At 38.8% G+C, this 17,665-nt stretch overlaps 1 protein-coding gene and 1 pseudogene across 1 annotated transcript in view; one reads left to right on the top strand and one right to left on the bottom strand.

The window, feature by feature from the left end:
- Positions 1-17,665, top strand: part of Themis (thymocyte selection associated) — a 203,027-nt gene that overhangs the window by 122,582 nt on the left and 62,780 nt on the right. The gene's annotated exons all lie outside the window — the stretch shown is intronic.
- Positions 13,179-14,664, bottom strand: LOC113457888 (annotated as a pseudogene).

The raw sequence follows: 17,665 nt of genomic DNA, 5'->3' as shown, positions 1-17,665 counted from the left end.
AGCCAGAACCTGGAAACAACCTAGATGTCCTTCAATGGAAGAATGGATGAAGAAAGTGTGGAATATATACACATTAGAGTACTACTCAGCGGTAAAATCTAGTTTTGAAACTCCACAGTGTAGAAGGAGGGATGTTTGTTGGTTTTCTGGCCACCAGGCTAGCTTAAACCCAAAATTATTACACTAAACTGTATTAATTAAATCATTGCTTGGCCCATTAGCTCTGGCTTCTTATCGGCTAACTCTTATATTAATTTAACCCATTTCTAGTAATCTATGTAGGGCCATACGGCTTTGGCTTATCTGCTAAAGTTCCAGTGTCTGTCTCCACCAGGGCTACATGATGTCTTTCTAACTCTGCATTTTCCTCCCATGCTATAGGCCAATCCAGTTTCTTTATTCATTAAGCAATAAAAGCAACACAGACAGAAGGACCTCTAACACCACCACAGCTTTGGAATGGTTGTTCTATATGGAAGTCCATTGAGGTGTCTAGATTTTGGATCTGGTTAGTTTCTGTTTGTTTGTTATATTTGTGTTTATTATTATTATTTTATTTTTTTTGAAAAAGGAAACAAACTATCTTTTTTCATTTTACATACCAATCCCAGTTCCCACTCCCTCCCCTCCTCCCACTTCCTCTACCTCCCTCCCTCACCACCCCCGTTCACTCCTCAGAGAGGACAAGGTACATTGCTTTGGTTAAGGTTCAAGGCCCTCCCCACTATATCCAGGCTGAACAAGGCATTCATCCAAGGAGAATAGGTTCCCCAAAAGCCAGTACAAGCAGTAGGGACAAACAAACCCTGGTGGCACCACCAGTGGTCCTGCAGTCTGCCCCATTCATACAACTGTCAACCACATTCAGAGCGACTAGTTCGCACCTATGCTGGTTCTATCCCTGTCCGCCTGGAGTTGGTGAGCTCCCATTAGCTCAGGTAGACTGTTTCAGTGGGTGAACCCATCATGGTCTTCTTTGCTCTGCTCATATTCTCATTCCTCCCACTCTTCACCTGGACTTTGGGAGCTCAGCCAAGTGTTCCACTGCGGGTCTCTGTTTCTGTTTCAGTCAGTCGCTGGATGAAGGTTCTATGATGACATTTAAGATACTCATCATTCTGACTACAGGGCAAAGCCAGTTCTGGAACTCTCTCTTCTAATGTTTAAGGTCTTAAGGTCATCCTTGTGGATCTCCAAGTATCTCTCCAGTGCCAGTTCTCTTGCTAGCCCCATAATGGCTCCCTCCATCAAAATATCTCTTTCCTTGATTCCATGTCTGTTCTTTGTTTTTTTGTTTTTTGAGATAGGGTTTTGTGTGTAGCTTCAGAGACTGTTCTCGAACTTACTCTGTAAACCATACTGAGGTCTGGTTAATTTTAATGTATGGTGATTTTATTTGAAATTTCTATTAAATAAAGTTTTAATAAATTCAAAAAGTATTTTTTTACTCAAAGAGAGCTATAATTTAATGTTAAAGCTAGAATTACTTGTTTTATTTTATGACATAAGTATCTTACTATGTAGCCTCTGCTGGTCTTGAATTCTCCATTTTCCTGACACTGTCTCCTCAGAACTGGGATTATGTGTATACATGTATATAACCTAATATATGACTCTAGAATCATACAGATGATCCCGAAACCTAAAATTAAATGCAGCTTCATGTAGCCCCACTTTTAAAACTGGGTTGCTGGGCTATCCACCTAGGCAGGAATTAGAACCTATCGTCAAGTTCAGCACTATAAGCCACCTTCTCATCTTGGCACAGGAGCAAATGTCTTTAAAGTGGTAAAGACTAAAGTCTTCTTCACATCTCAGACCTAGTAAAAGAGTGATGGGGAAGTTAGCAGAATGGGAGAAAAGACCATTTGTTAGGAATTTTATGACTACATTTTGAATGATTTCATGTTGAACATTATGGGTAGAGTAAATTGACTCTTCATCTCTGGTCCTCTGATGCTAAATGATTTGACTTCATGTGATCTCTTTGGTGCCTTTCCATTGGACCATGGGATTTTGAGGATAATAGGAACTTGTATTCAAGCCATATATATAAAGTCTAAAGAGGCTGTGCCTGGAGCTTCCCCCCACCTGGCAAGAATTAAACAAACAAACAAAAAAGTCACTTTGAGAAATGTCACAGTGATGATGTAGGTTTTCTGGAGTGAGGAGAAGGAACAGTGTTTAGTACCTTTATTTTCTGGAGAGATGAGCTGGGAGTGTCAGCTAGAAGTGATGGCTTTAGTCAGGAAGCATCAGTTCGAACATACAACTGCCAAGTAATGTGCAGACATTTCACATGAAGAAAGGGCATTGCTCGCTCCTTCCATGTATACCAATATACAACAATGCCCTGAGAGTAATTGCTCTTTGTGCTCATTCTCCTTTTTACCTAAGCTGTATGCTGAGAGTCAAAAAGAAAATTCAATGAATAAAGAAATACTACTACTGAGAAATTAACTGTCCTTAGTTTTTTGCTATAAACTAGAATGTGTAAGGAAGAAATTGAGCTTTATTGTTGTACTAAAGAGAGCCAAAGTTATATATATTTATCTGTTAATGGTAAATGTTGATGGGTGTGTGGTGCTTGTATGTGTTATGTGCTAGTGTGGCCACATATGTCTATGTGCATGTATGAGGACGCCAATGAAGGATATCAGGCATCCTTCTTATCTCATTGTCTTTAGAAAGATGATCTCACTGTACCAGGGCTTGCCATTTTGGATAGACCTCCTGGCTGGATCTGCTGAACTCCAAGCCCCAATACTGTAGGCTTGTAGAGACATGTTTGCATAGCTCCATTCATGCTTTGATCTCAAACTCAGGTTCTTATTCTTGGAAAAACAAGCACTTTGCAATTTGTACACTGAGCAATCTTCTTAGCCCAACAAATGTCAGTTTTAGAAAAACTATTTGCTTACTAATAATCCCCTCAAGAGATCTTTCAAGGTTGTTATTATTGTAACTTGAAGTGATGTACAAAAGCAAGAGTCAAGTTGATTCTGGATAAACTATATGAGTTTGCTCAGTCTGCCCCTTAGGAGCATGGGTATTTGTGTTGTTGAAAGACATACTTTGTATTTATCTGAGTATTCATTCAGATATGAGTTGGCATGTTCCATGCTGCTACTCTCGTTCATGATCCTGTATGTCAAGGTTTTTAAAAACTGCTAATCAAAAGGTCGGTTCTCCATTTCAAGTAGTTTTTGGCACTCTGCAATTCAAAAATATTTATGTGATAACTTAATTTGTATTCTTTGTTACCGTCCTTTGATGTCTTATTCTTTGTTTTTTCTTGTTTAGTTTCTATTCAGCTTATCATATTTCCATGTAGATATGTGATATGAGGTTTTCCTCATCTTAACTTCTAAAGCAATGAAATGAAATCTATTCTCATATTTTTAAAGGAACCATTTAGAGTGCACTTGTAGATAAACATGGATTATTTAAGTCTGATGACCGACTTATGAACAGGAAATAAAAGTTAAGAACAGGAAATAAATGTTCTGCACTTTGATGGCCAATATCTGAATTTGAACCCTCTTTGAGTATTGTTTCTTTGAATCTAACAGAACTTACTTTGTTCAGACTCAGAATCATCCCACATTTTTCTTGATTCAATTTCCCTACTCTGTATTATATAATGTAGCCATTCTATTGTGTCATTCATATCTATGTACGTGTGTGTGTGTGTGTGTGTGTGTGTGTGTTTAAGGTCTTCTCTTTCACATTTTTTTTTCAGTAGCAATGTAGACTCTCAGTTACCTCATTCTGCTTAATGAACTTCTTAAAGGACCTCATTGACTTAAAACCAAACAAATACCTTGTGATAATTTGATTAAAAAGAAATCAAACAATCATTTGGATAATTTGAACTTTTAGATTTGATTTTTGCATCGTGTTAAGTGGTTTGACAGCCCATCCAGCTGAATCTTCTCATTAATGTCACGTGAATCTCTCTGGAAATTTCTGACTCTTCTCCAAGTTTAGAAAGGAGCGCATTTGGAATGAGATGGAGTAGGAAAAGACTGTGGTGTGTGGGTCGGTATCGAGGTTTCCACAGTGACTTAACAGGAGGAGATGCGAAGTAATTGAAGGATTGAGTGGAGCAATGCTGGGGACCAAGTCCCCTTTTATAGGTCTCATTCTGTTTTGGGGCTGTGATTAGACCATGGTAGTATGGAACATTGATAGAAGAAGAAATGTCAAGCAAGAGGACATTGGGGCACCTGATGCTACCAGGGACCAGGAGGACAGTGATGAAGGCCATAAGTAGCAGTTAAGATCATGTCTATTTGAGTACAAAAACAAAAGCTGCCTCTCCCTGACTGCACTTATACTCCTACTTTTAAATAAAGAATCTACATTTCATAACTTGACTGCTGACCTTTAAAATTTAGCTTATTCCCACCTGAGTCCTTTTATTAACAGAACTGTCTTTTCTTAGGCTTTAAATAAACTTAAGTCTGTGGAAAATATTGAACATTTCATCTGAGTTTAGGTAACTATGGTTTAAAACAATCTTCTGAAAAATTAAGAGACTATGGGTTTTGCCCTAAATTTGTTACTCATTTGCAGTGAGATTTGGGATCATTGCAGTATCCTTGCTTATAAATTTAAAAGGTTACATTGAATGACCAGAACCATTTCCTCTAGCTGACACATTGCACACACTTAGGATTTTGTATTTATACACTATATATTAAAGAGTTGATATTAAAACTATTTATTTGAATGTCTTAAAATATCAACAGGATGCCTTGTTGTAGCTGAAAAACTCTAAAAAGACAAAAGAAGAAGGGTCTCTAGAGTTCCTTCTTGTATGCTGGATGACTGTGACCTTTCTGGCAATGTATTAAAAATTTCTGTGTCTTTGGTATCCAAAGTGTTTACTGTGATGTGTGATTTAACGGAGCCCATTTTTCATATAGTGGGAGCCGGGCTTCTGTTTTCATCTTCTTCTATCTACTTTGTGAGACTCTTTACAGGAACTTCTCCTGTTTAGAACCACCACCATGGTTCCCTGTCTCAGTTCCGCATCTCAGAAACCTGATTGAATGGTGGCATCCTTACTCTAATTCTGCAGGACTCTACTTCTACCTGACATCCATCCATTTGAAATGAGCATTCCCTTATTATTCACCCTTGATGTTTCTTCTTAAGCTTCCTCTCATTGCCTAAAAATTTGGTACCCATGCTAGCTCCACAAAGGGCCATTTCTCATGTGCAGCCTGTCCCTCTTGCCTCCTGTATTACATGATGCATCAGTGCATTGATTTCATGTGGTGGTGCTGACTATTCCTTCCTGAAACTAAGCAAATTTGCTTGCGAATAAACATAACAATATTGTTTTCTCCATCTCAAGGGTGTTATATTTATGACTCTATTTGCCATGGAGAGACTAGAATTAAGATAGTAAGAGGCTGTGCAGTGAAAGGTAGGAATAGCTTGTTCTTGCAAATGGAAAGAAATTTAGCCTCATTTAGCTAAAAGCACAAGGCCATTCTAATCACACATTTGACATCATGACCAGGCCAGGGGAAAAATGTACCTGCTCAATTCAAATTGGCTCTGCTCACTGAAGTGGATTTCTCATTGTCTGCGCAGCTACAGGAAATATAGTTAATAAAAGCACATGTCAGCCCAAGTGAAGCTGTTCTATAAAGCTTGGCCAGACCACTCTGTGAAACTGTTATTTCCTATTCTGAAAACTAAATCTCGAATCACAGTTAAAAGGTAATCAGTCTTTAGCGGAGTAGTCTTGTAGAGGGGAGCAGTAATTCCCGTTTGATTGGTGACATGGGCTTTTCAGGGAACAGTTTAAAAATAAAACAGTTAGAGGAAGAGTAAACACACGCCAAATAGACATTTCCCAGAATTTTTAGGACATCAGGCCACATTGATAAATATATTGCACTTTCTAAAAAATATGTGTTTTTACTAAGCAATACTGGGAAAACACTCCAACTCTTTAGACTTCACTGCTTTGACTCACTGTGACATAACCCTGAGAAATAGTTCACAGATTTTCTGGTCATCTTTTGTAACTGGGGTATCTTATCCAGGTTTCCAAGGTCTACCATCAGTTGTCCAGCCTCTGTCCTGCAGATCCATGATACATATTGGAAAGGCGATGTGTGAGCATCACTTTCAATGGTTTTTCTCTTGTGCTACTTTTATGGATGCTGTGCTTGCTTCTGCTGTTCATAGTACAATATCCTTTTCCTCCTTGCATGATTAGAAAGAGAAAATCATAAGAAACACCATACTAATCCATTTGTTTTTATTCCAAAATATATTGTTCATTTTTACACACACACACACACACACACACACACACACACACACACACACACGGAATTATATGGCCTCACAAAAGAGAAAACTTTATGAGTTTAATTTACAAATTTTATGATTTGAAATAAAATTCCTTCTTTTAGGTGAAGAATATTGGGCCTAGAAACAATAACAAGCATAGAAACAAGTATATTTTTTTTGCATGGAAACATAAAATTGTGCGACATTGTTGGAAAGACAGTGTTTTATAGCATCTCCTAGCAGATTTGTAGCTGTCAGTGCTGAGCAGGAGGCGGAGCCAATACAGAGGCCTCACTGCCTGCTCTCTTTCCTTTGACCACACTGACAGTTCTGGGTAGTTCTCACTTCACTGAGGAGAGTTTTACAGAGGACAGTTCATCAAGGACCCAAGGGAACTTGACCACTGTTTCATTAAATTTTCTCAGCAATTTATAATTTTTTTCCTTTCGAGGATTTATTTGATAGTCTTATTACCGGTGTACCTGTCTTATCTGAGATCTGAGAGATTCTGCACAGCCAATATCGTGTTCTGAACATGTGTAACCATTCTCAAGGGATGCTTAATTAGTCTTTGTCTAGTATTGGACAAGAGAATAAATTTTCACGCTGTGAAAAATCTCGCACTGAAAATATTTTAATCATACACACAATTCACACATTTTTGGTGCAAAAACTAAACATGGCTCAGATATCTTTCTCTCCTGCACACTAACCATACTTGGTAGGTTGGGATAAGTAGAGACTGATGACCAAACTAAACAGAACAATGGTCCCTCAGGCTGGATAGAGTTATCACAGGCCACTGGGAGGACTCTTTTTTTTTTCTAAGAATGAAATTGGAAGCGTTCAGGAGCAGATAAGTGATATGACTCTCGAGGCAGGAGGATTGTTATGAGTTCCTGGCCAGCCTATAGAGTGAGACTCCCCTGCTTTTACAGATAGACTTTCTCTGTGTAACAGCCCTAGTTGTCCTGGAACTCACTCTTTAGATCAGGCTGGCTTCAAACTCACAGAAAGCTGACTGCCTCTGCCTCCCCAGTGCTGGGATTAAAGGTATGTGCCTCCTCTGCCAAGTAACTATGTCTTAATAGAAATTTATCGCAGGCCCAGAGCAATGGCTCAGTGGTTAAGAGCATTTGCTATGCAATCATGAAGACTCAAGAACTGCCATGAGTTCTAGACTTTCTAGACTTTTAACACTGGAAATGTGATTAGCTTTATCTGCGCATTAATGCCATTTTCCTTTGCCTTTGAAATATATTTGAAAATATTTGGACTCCTTTAAATTAAATACATTTTATTTTTCTAATATTTCATTACTTTGGGGGAAATAAAAGAATGAATAAGATTAAATAAAATAGCTCTGTCTATGCAGAATTTATTGTATGATCACACTAAAAAGAGGATCTCCACTGGGATCATTATATTTTTGGATCTCTTAAAGAAAATATTCAAAGATGAAATATTTTAAAGGACTTATTTTCAAGTATAGTTCTGCAATCTGGATATGCATTTTAGTGCCTTTTAATTAGAGGTAAATTGTTACTTTTAAAGTTCCGGGTAATTGGGAATAAGGCAATAACTATGGATCTCACTCATAGATTAAATGAGAATGTTAACAGTGGAAAAGAAAACAGTTTTCCTTTTTGTCTTGTGGAATAGAAATTAGTATTTGCATTGGGGCTCTAACCTCCTTTTATTCAATAATAGAAAACTACTGAGGACAGATTGGAGAGATGGCTCAGTGGTCTAGTGACCTTGGTGCTCTTCTTGAAGATCCGAGTTCAGTTTCCAGTAGGTGGCTTACAACTGACTGCAACTCCAGCTCTATAGTCTAGAGGATCCATTGCCCTCTTCTGGCTGACCTGTCCCCCGACACACACATACACACACACACACACACACACACACACACACGCACTCACACGATAAAAATCGATCTTTGAAAAAGAAAAGTACAGAGTATATTAGAAAATGGCACCAGACATTTAGCCTCAACACCTGAATATGATTATTAGGAAGCAAAGCTCCATCTTTCATCTTAATAACTGTCTGACTTCTTGAAGAAAGATTACTGGTAACCACTCCATTTACCGGGAGCCTTGCTTGTTCAGGCCACGTATCAGCTCAGAGTCTTAGCTGGGCAGATTCCTTTGTGCCATTTTTACCCGACCCTGAAATGCCCCTCCATTTTCCAATCATTTCTTTCAGTACACTCCCTCCACCTCCCTAATCTGATTGCTCATGGTTCCCATCCCCACCTGCCCCCAGGACTTGAATAAAAGGTGAATTTCTTTACATACTGTTGGTGGGATGTAAACTATTTCTATAAATGAAATCAGTATGGAATTTCCCCAGAAAGTTAAAAAGGGAGTGGTCCAATAATCCTTGTACTGGGTGTGTTTCCTCTGAGGAAATGTTGCTGGAGGGATGCCTGCCTCCCAGTGTTCACAGCAGCACTCCTCCCAGTTGCCAGCATAAGTAGTCAACCCAAGCATCAGTCAGATGCTGTACAGATACACAGTTGAATATTATTCCGTCATAAAAGAGCTAAACCCTGCCTTTTGTGCTATTGTGGTTGGGAATGGAAAAACATACATTGACAAGTATTGTATGATCTCACTTGCACCCAGCACCTAAAGAGTCATCTCTTGGGATTTGGCAGTGAAATGGTTGTTTTAAGATTTGGGGAGGATGAGAAGGCTGAGGAAGGTTAGCAATAGGAACAAAGGTGCAGCTATACAGAAGTGAGCACTTCTGGTGATTTAATGCCCAGTAAAATAACCACAGTGAAATAAAGAACTATGCATGACTGGGACCAAAAAGAAAGAGTCTGACAAGTTTTCCATAGGGAAATGATAAATGTTTGAAGATAAAGGTGTGTAATCCAAGTTAAATATATGTGGCGTGTACATATACCAAAACATGATAGGTGTAACTTTGATATTTCTATGTACTCATTGAAAATAAACACTAAAATACATTAATATGCTTAAATATTAATAAGCATATCCTTCATTTTTCTAAATCCCGGGTTTGCATTCCTAAAGTAGTGTGCTGTGTTTTCTGATTGCTCCACAGAGTCTTCCCAGTGGTTGATAATGTTGTTTACATTCCATTACACTGAATATTCCCTGAAGCTTCCTCAAGCAAGAACAGATGGCTAAGCTGTCGGAGGGATGGGGATCCTATTTACTTCTCAAATACGTAGGCTGCAAAAACATACATTCTAGACTACTTCAGCCTTTTGTTACTTCAAAAAGAAAACTAATGTTACATTTTCAATGTTTTGTACAGAAGTCTGCCTTAGAGATGGTCATCCTAGGGCAAAAATAAAAATGTGAAGTGTCTTATGGGATACTTACAGCTGTCAATGCTGCTAATATTCTCTTTGAATGTCTGTATCTTATTGACAAAGCTGTTTCTCAAGAGAACCCACCCTCACCTAGGGCATTTGGGCATTAGAATATAGAATTCTTTCAGTGTCTGTAATTTTGACAAACTCAAGTATGCTAATGGTTTCCATGATGGACTTAGTATCCAATTACAAACGATGGTTAAGAATATGTAATGATATATTAGTTATGATGATAGTCATTCATTCTTTCCTATACAAATGACAATACATATAACATTTACCTAACTGAAGATATTCTTGTTTTTAGTCTGTCCTGTTTTTGTTAACACTTTTAAGGCACTGATATTTGAGTAAGTAAGAGAAGACTTGGGACCAGTTCTCCAGTGTTCATTTGTAAGAGTTAGCAGAAACATTGTCATGATTTGATTTCTAAAATCTTTTTATGTGATGCATACCAGACTATGTCAGCTTTGAAAAAGCAAAACTGGCCAGAATAAGATTGCTTCCCTTAATCCTAGAACGTCACAGTCTGAAGCCTAGGAATTGTGAGTTTGGTGTTAGCTTAGACTAAGTAGTAAGTTTGCAAGTTCAGGGCTATCATAGGGCTTCGGAGTGAGGTCTTGCCTCAAAATGAAGTGAGATAGCAGAAGTGTGGGAGCAAGAAGAGTAAGGGACGTTTGTATAGTGAGGCAAAGATTTCTGCTTCAAACTAACAGAATCCAAATATTTCCTGGTTTGTCTGTTTATGGGTCCCAGAGGAATCCCTGAATAATGACTGTAAATGTGCAAATAAATGTGTGTGTGTGTGTTGTAATATGAGCGGCGGGGCTGTGTCCCCAGCACCCCGGCCGCCTGCTAGCTTATGCCCCGAAATAATTACACGGACTCTGTATTCTTTTAAACACTGCTTGGCCCATTATATCTAATCTCCCTCGGCTAACTCTCGCACCTGGACTAGCCCATATCTAATAAAGTGTGTAGCACCGAGTTGCGCTTACCGGGAAGATTCTAGCCTACGTCCATCCTGGGTTGGAGCTTGGTCGCATCTGCCTCAGAGAGCAGAGATATCACGTCTGCCCAGGAGAGGGGAGCATGGTGTCTCTGAGCTCACTTCCTCTTCCTCCCAGCATTCTCTTCTGTTTACTCCACCCACCTATGTTCTAACCTATCAGGGCAAGCAGTTTCTTTATTTAATGAACCAATGACCTTCCTCCATCATGTGTGTGTGTGTGTGTGTGTGTGTGTGTGTGTGTGTAGGAAAGAGAGAGAGAATATGCATATATGATCATGTGTGTAATGTGTTAGAGTGTATTGTATGTATGTGTGTATATGATGTATACATATATGACTGTGGGCCTGTGTGTGAAAGTGTATGCGTGTGTGTGTGTGTGTGTGTGTGCATTGTTTTGAGCCAGTCACTATGTGGTTCTGTGTAAGTGAGTGGATGTGTGTGAGTGGGTAGCTGTATGGGTACATATGTGTTGTGGGGAAGTGTTTGCAGCATGTTGTTTGACGAGTCAGCCTCACATTTTCTGCTCTCTAGGCAGCATTTGTACTGAGAAGGATGAGCCCTATATGAGAGCAAGATCATTAGTTCAAGAAGGAAAATGGGCTCTGGGAGACAAATTTCTAATAGAGAATGTTACCATGAGAGAAGTATTGTTTTTATCTTAATTTTATGTGCTTGGGTGTTTTGGCATGTGTGTATGTGTGTGTACCACTTGGATGCCTTGTCCAATCAGAGGTCAGAAGAGGATGCTAGATACGCTAAGACTGGAACTACAGACAGACGGTTATGAATTGTCATGTGGATGCTAGGATCCAAACCCATGATGAGCTGTCTGTACTCTTAACTGCTGAACCATCTCCAGGCTCCAGGAAATATTCTTTTACAGCAATTCCTTAGGAAACTTTTGCTTTTTGAAAAAGGAAAGTAGAATGGTATCTTTAAGGGCATTAAGTTTGAAAAAGTGGCCTCTTCTAAATGTCTGTCATCAGTGGAGTAACTAGAGGCCAGAGAGGTGGCAAGACTGGTCCTAAGTCAGACAGCTCCCCCTGATTTAGCCTTAGTTTGACAGACTCACTTTTTGAAAAGAGAAAGGTGAATTATAGACATCTATTCAGACTTTTATTGCATCTTACTGCACTGCATTAGAAATACTATCTTTCATCTGAGTCCTTCAAGGCAGGTGTTTTATTCTTCAAAGTATGGCATTTTTTTCCTCCTGTGATTTAGATTTTATTTGCTAAGTAAATGAGCAAAGCAAAATGAATGAATAAGTGATTGATGATTGACTCCATGCAACTGGAAATCCAAAAGACTATGCTAATCTCATTATCCCAATATTGATTTGAACAAGCTGCCTGTATGTCTCCATTCTGGGAGGTAATGCACCCTTCAGGAACAGTTCAAAACTCTTAAGTCTCCGAGAGACCGGAGGTAGGAATGATGTCCCGGGGACTGCTTCTGAAGTGAACCTCCACTTAAAGGTGCAGTTTATCATTTAATGCATACAGGAAAAATCAGTCTGGGAGAAAGGCTTTCCAGGCTTTCTGAAAGATGATAAAGTTGCAAGCAAGAGCGATTGAGCACTTAGAGGAATTCGCTGAGCACTGAGAGTGCTCAGTAACTATCATTTTGACGATAGACTGATCACATGGAGGGTGTCTGTACTTTTGGCTTTTTGTAGAAATTTTGTTTCATACAATCCTTGTCTTTGTTTCACAGGGAAGAGAGGATTTTGCCACTACTTTGTGGGTACCTTCTTTAAATGTAGAATAGGAAGTGGCACCTAAGTTAGATAAATCTGCTTCTGCATTAAATTTTTTTTTAAAAAAAATAATTGACTGCATAAATGGAAATTTGGGTGCAAGCAGCTTAACAGGTATTTTTTCTTTTTTTTTCTATCTTCTTCAGTATTATCAACGAATGTTGATATGTTGTTATCATATGTCCACAAGTTTATTTCAACATTTTCTGTGGGTCATTTGTAACAATGGCCTTCGATCTAAGCACCACACCTTATGCACACATACATTGTTCTTGGGTGACAGCAAAGGGCCATGCTGGGGACATGTCCATTATTCTGGCACAGGGGCTTGGAGTGGCTCTTAGGAGAAAAAAAGGAGTGTAGTTTGAGATCAAAGCTGTGCGTTCAGCCTCACTTGTAAAAACTGTTTACATGGAAAGTCCGAAGTATAGCAGAATTGGATACATTGTTTTTCTTGAAGGTAAGTTATGTTTCAACAAGTTTAGTACACAGTACATAGTTTTAAATAATCTCAAAGCATATGATTAACTTGGTTTTACAATCTTGGGTGAATGTTCAGTTTGTGAAGGCAAGCTACAAGAGGCATTTCAGAAAAATCATTCTCCCCTACCCTAAATCATGAAATAGATAACAATTTTGACAATGAAATAAAAGGAACTAATTACAATATTCTGATTGGTTATGGATAATAATTGGGACAGACCATAATTTGTATGTGTCAATTTTACATCTCATTTACCTGAGTAAACACATTGCAAAAATGGGCAGTTTTTTTTCCCTAATGTGTGTAAGGACAACAGTAATACCTAAGCAGCTACCAAAATCAAAGATCTTTAGCAGCTGGGAATTGAGTGCGAGAGCAAGGACTCCTTCACTGGTGACACTGTGACTTCATTTCATCTACAGAATGGAGCCATGGCTTTTATGCTTTCTGAAGTTAAGCTATAGCTATGCCCCCTGGAGGATTTGAGATGTAGGGCCCCTAGTTTTCCACATTTACATAGGTGCTGGAGAACCATGTCTGAATACCACAGCTCTTTGGGTCTAGACTTTGGACTTAAGGATATAGTACCTAACTTATATTGGAATCTATTATCTGTTCCCACATGCTTATTATTTTAATCTCGTATCTTTGATGTTTGGAGGCAAATATTTAATGTCTGAGAAAAAATGTGAAAATATTGATTTTTAGGCCCCAAAGACAGTTCCAGGAGTTGACTGACTCGCTCATGACAAAGGCATCGTGGTCACCCTCTGAAGGGTATTAGTTCTTTATTCTCCCTTCCTTTCACTTCGTCTATTTAAAAGAAAAGTTTTTTTCCATCTCAATGGCTTTTAGGACCAGACTTTAATAAACACTTCAAAGTAGTCTGGCTGGATGAAATACTGTCATACATCACTTACTAAAAATAAGATGCAAAACTGCACACATAAAGAAAATGAAGCAGTATGCTCTGGTGGCTTCCTTTTAATGAAAACCTGGTTTATATATGACAAAAGGGATTATTGTCATACATATCTTCAATATTCTGGCGGCTCTAAGGGACTGGTAAATTTAAAAAGGTTAAACACGTGAGAGACATTCCAAGTTTAGCTGATAACTAGATTCCTCGGAAAGCATCTATAGTCACACTAAACAGAATTGGGTAAACGGTTTCTAAATGCCAAAAGTCATCAGAAAAATAAAGACCCAATTGTATGCTCTTTATAGATAATCAATATTAATTATAATGACATAGGTTAAATGTAAAAGAACAGAAAGATACGCATTGGTTATACACATACCTGTCATTGAGGAGGAGGAGGTTTAAAACATGAAAGGTAATTTTCATTTTGTAAATCTAATTTAGCCCTGGTATTATTTATCTTCTTCTGTAGAGAAGATGGTCAGAGGCCTTTTCTTTCATATTTGAATGGTTTTCTATTTTGGTTATGAGCTTTCACACACACACACACACACACACACACACACACACCCCAAAGACTGTGAGAGAGAAACACACACACACACACACACACACACACACACACACACACACACACATTTGGGAATGCTTTGAAATTTATTTAGAGTGACAAAACTCCAGATAACCACCCAGGAGTATTTTGTCTTTGTCAGATTCCAACCTCAACAACAGTGACTAGAGCAGCCTCGCTGCCACCTTCATTTCCCAAAGAACCGTTTCCAGTGGATTCTGTGGTAGGAAAACTAGTCATTCCTTTTGAGAAAACTCTCAAATTCCAGCCATTAGAGTCACTCCCTATACACCTTGAAGGAAAATCCACTCATTGGTAAATCATCCTGTTCAGAGAGCCCAGGTAATGTTTGGACTATAACAAATACCCACTCCTGTTGAGGGAGCTGTGGGCCTTTTCCCACAACTCGGCTCCCGGCTGTCTGGCTAGCTTATGCCCCAAAATAACAACACACAAATTGTATTCATTTAAACACTGCCTGGCCCATTTTTATTAATGTGTGTAGCACTGAGGTGTGCTTACCGGGAAGATTCTAGCCTACATCCATCCTGGTTTGGAGCTTCATTGCATCTGCCTCAGAGAGCAGCGGCCTGGCATCTGAGCTCACTTCCTCTTCCTCCCAGCATTCTGTTCTGTTTACTCCACCCACCTATGTTCTAACCCATCAGGGCCAAGCAGTTTCTTCATTTGCCAATGACCTTCCTCCATCACACTCCTTTTATCAGACAAACAATTCCCTATTGATTACAGAAGCACCAGAGAGAGTGAAAGCAGCAAATCTCAGGCAGCGATGGTGCTTTGACCCTCATCTCACTGGCCACACAGGGAGTGTTGCTTTCCAATTCTTCATCCAGCACTCACATTTTTATTTTGTGTTATTGTGTGTGTGTGTGTGTGTGTGTGTGTGTGTGTGTGTGTGTGTAGGTCAGTGGTTGGTTGACACTGCATGTCCTCTACTCTCTCACTATCTTATTTTTGGAGATAAGTTCTCATACTGAGCCTGAGCTCACTGATTGGCTAGACTGATTGGTCAACACTCTCCAGTCACCTGGCAGTCTTTGTTACCTTCCGTGCTAAGTTCACAGCTGTGCCTGGCTTTTTAAGGGGATGCAAAGGTTCTGAACACAGATTAGTTCCTAAACCAACAGAGACATCTCCCCAGCCCCTGAAATATTTGGGCATAGTTCAAAAGAATGATCTAATTAGCGTATTATTTCCAAATGCCATTTTTTTTAATTTTAAGAACAGTTATTTGAATAGAAATTTAGTCTTTCTTAGCCTATTCTTTCATGTCCAATCTTTTGTTTCTTTTGATATTTTGAGTACTGAAACTTTGAGTTGAAAATATGTTTTCCTATTCATAATGTCTCAGGTGTTATTATGAAGACTATTCCATAGATCAAAAGTGCTACAATATTGTTTGATCAGCCTTGTCACAGGTAGGCATTTATAAACTATGAAACAAACTTTTGAAAATAAAAGGAGGAAGGGGCACAGATAACCTAGTTTTAGAAAAAAAATAAACCTTCAAAGTATTAGCAGTTTATGAAAACCAAGAATAAGGGACAACAGGTACATTTTGAAAATGCTGTACATTTAAACTCCGTCACTTCAGTAAACAATTTAATGCAGGTGGATAAGTACTATACCTACAGCACAGGACTGTTAACGAAAGTTTCAAATTCAAAGAATTGGAGAAGGCAGTAAATACTGTAAAAATACTATCAAATATTATTTTAAAAAAAACTTAGAAACTGTGTATCACAAACACATAACAGCAAGGAATATAGAGAGCATAGAAAAAGAAATTTTATACTGACAAAATGTCAGTTCTTTAGGAAGATACCATGCTTTTTCTGTTTTGTTTTGTTTTGGGTGTTTTTTTGGGGGGGGTTATTTTTTGTTTTTTGTTTTTGAGACAGGGTTTCTTTATAACTTTGAGGTCTGTCTTGGAACTAGCTCTTGTAGACCAGACTGGCCTCGAACTCACAGAGATCCACCTTCTTTGCCTCCCGAGTGCTGGGATTAAAGACATGAGCCACCATTGCCTGGCTGATACCATGGTTTTATTGTATATGTACCTAATAGTTTGAAACATGTAAAATAAAAACCTGTTAGAAAAAAATAAATGAATTCACAATTACAGCTGGAAATTGGAACATGCCTGTAATACTAATTGATAGAAGGAAAGAGAGTGTGGTGCTTTGAGTAAAAATAGGCTCACATATTTAAATGCTTGGTCATCAGGGAGCAGCCCTATTAGAGAAGGAGTAGAAGGATTAGGAGGTTTGGCCTTGCTGGCACTTTGGAGATGGGCGTTGAGGTTTCAAAAGCCCTTGCCTGTAGTTGCTTGTTTTACTCTTTTTCTCTTTGCTCTTTGGGGTTCTGTCACCCAGCTGCCGAATAAATGCACACAGAGTCTTATTTTTTCTTAAGAATGCCCAGCCTTAGCTTGGCTTCTTTTTAGCCAGCTTTTCTAACTTAAATTATCTCATCTACCTTTGGTCTCTGGGTTTTTACCTTTCTCTGTTACTGTATACCTTTCTTTACTTCTTACTCCATGGTTTGCTGTGTAGCTGGGTAGCCGGCCCCTCATGCCCTCCTCCTTTTCTTGTTCCTCGATATTCTCTTCACTCTAGTGGCATTTCACTTGTATTTTAATAAATAAAGACTGCCTGAAGATCTGAGAGTAAAACAGTCCCGCTGGTCAGCCTTACAGACCAGGTTATGGTGACACACACCTTTAATCCCTGTAGCCATAATGACAGATACCTTTAGTTGCCATAGAAATCAGGTGGTGCATGCCTTTAATCCCAGCCTTCTTTGAGGATTATAAAACAGGAGGAAACAGCTCTCAAAACACAGTCTCATTTGGAGATTTTTGGAGCCAGGATTGCCACTTCAGACTGAGGTCGAGGTAAGAGCCAGTGGCTGTTTGGCTTTTTGGCTCTTCAGGTTGAACCCCAAATTCTGACCCTGAGTTTTTATTAATCATGCTTCACTTCCCAGACTTCTCCATCTGTTTATTCTCTATCTGCCAGCCCCGCCTATCCTCCAACTCTTTATTGGACCTATTACGTTTTAGACAAGCGAATTAATACAACTTCACAGAGTTAAATAAATGCAACATATCTTTGCATCATGAAACAAATATTCCACAGCATGAACAAATGTAACACATCTATAACTAACACATCTATAACTTCCACAACACATGCCAGGCCCATTTCCCATTCTCTCT

Source organism: Microtus ochrogaster, linkage group LG9 (assembly GCF_000317375.1).
Source record: "Microtus ochrogaster isolate Prairie Vole_2 linkage group LG9, MicOch1.0, whole genome shotgun sequence".
In the NCBI taxonomy this organism is placed as follows: domain Eukaryota; kingdom Metazoa; phylum Chordata; class Mammalia; order Rodentia; family Cricetidae; genus Microtus; species Microtus ochrogaster.
Note: the sequence above shows the minus strand (reverse complement) of the source record. Positions and strands in the feature narration are given on the sequence as shown.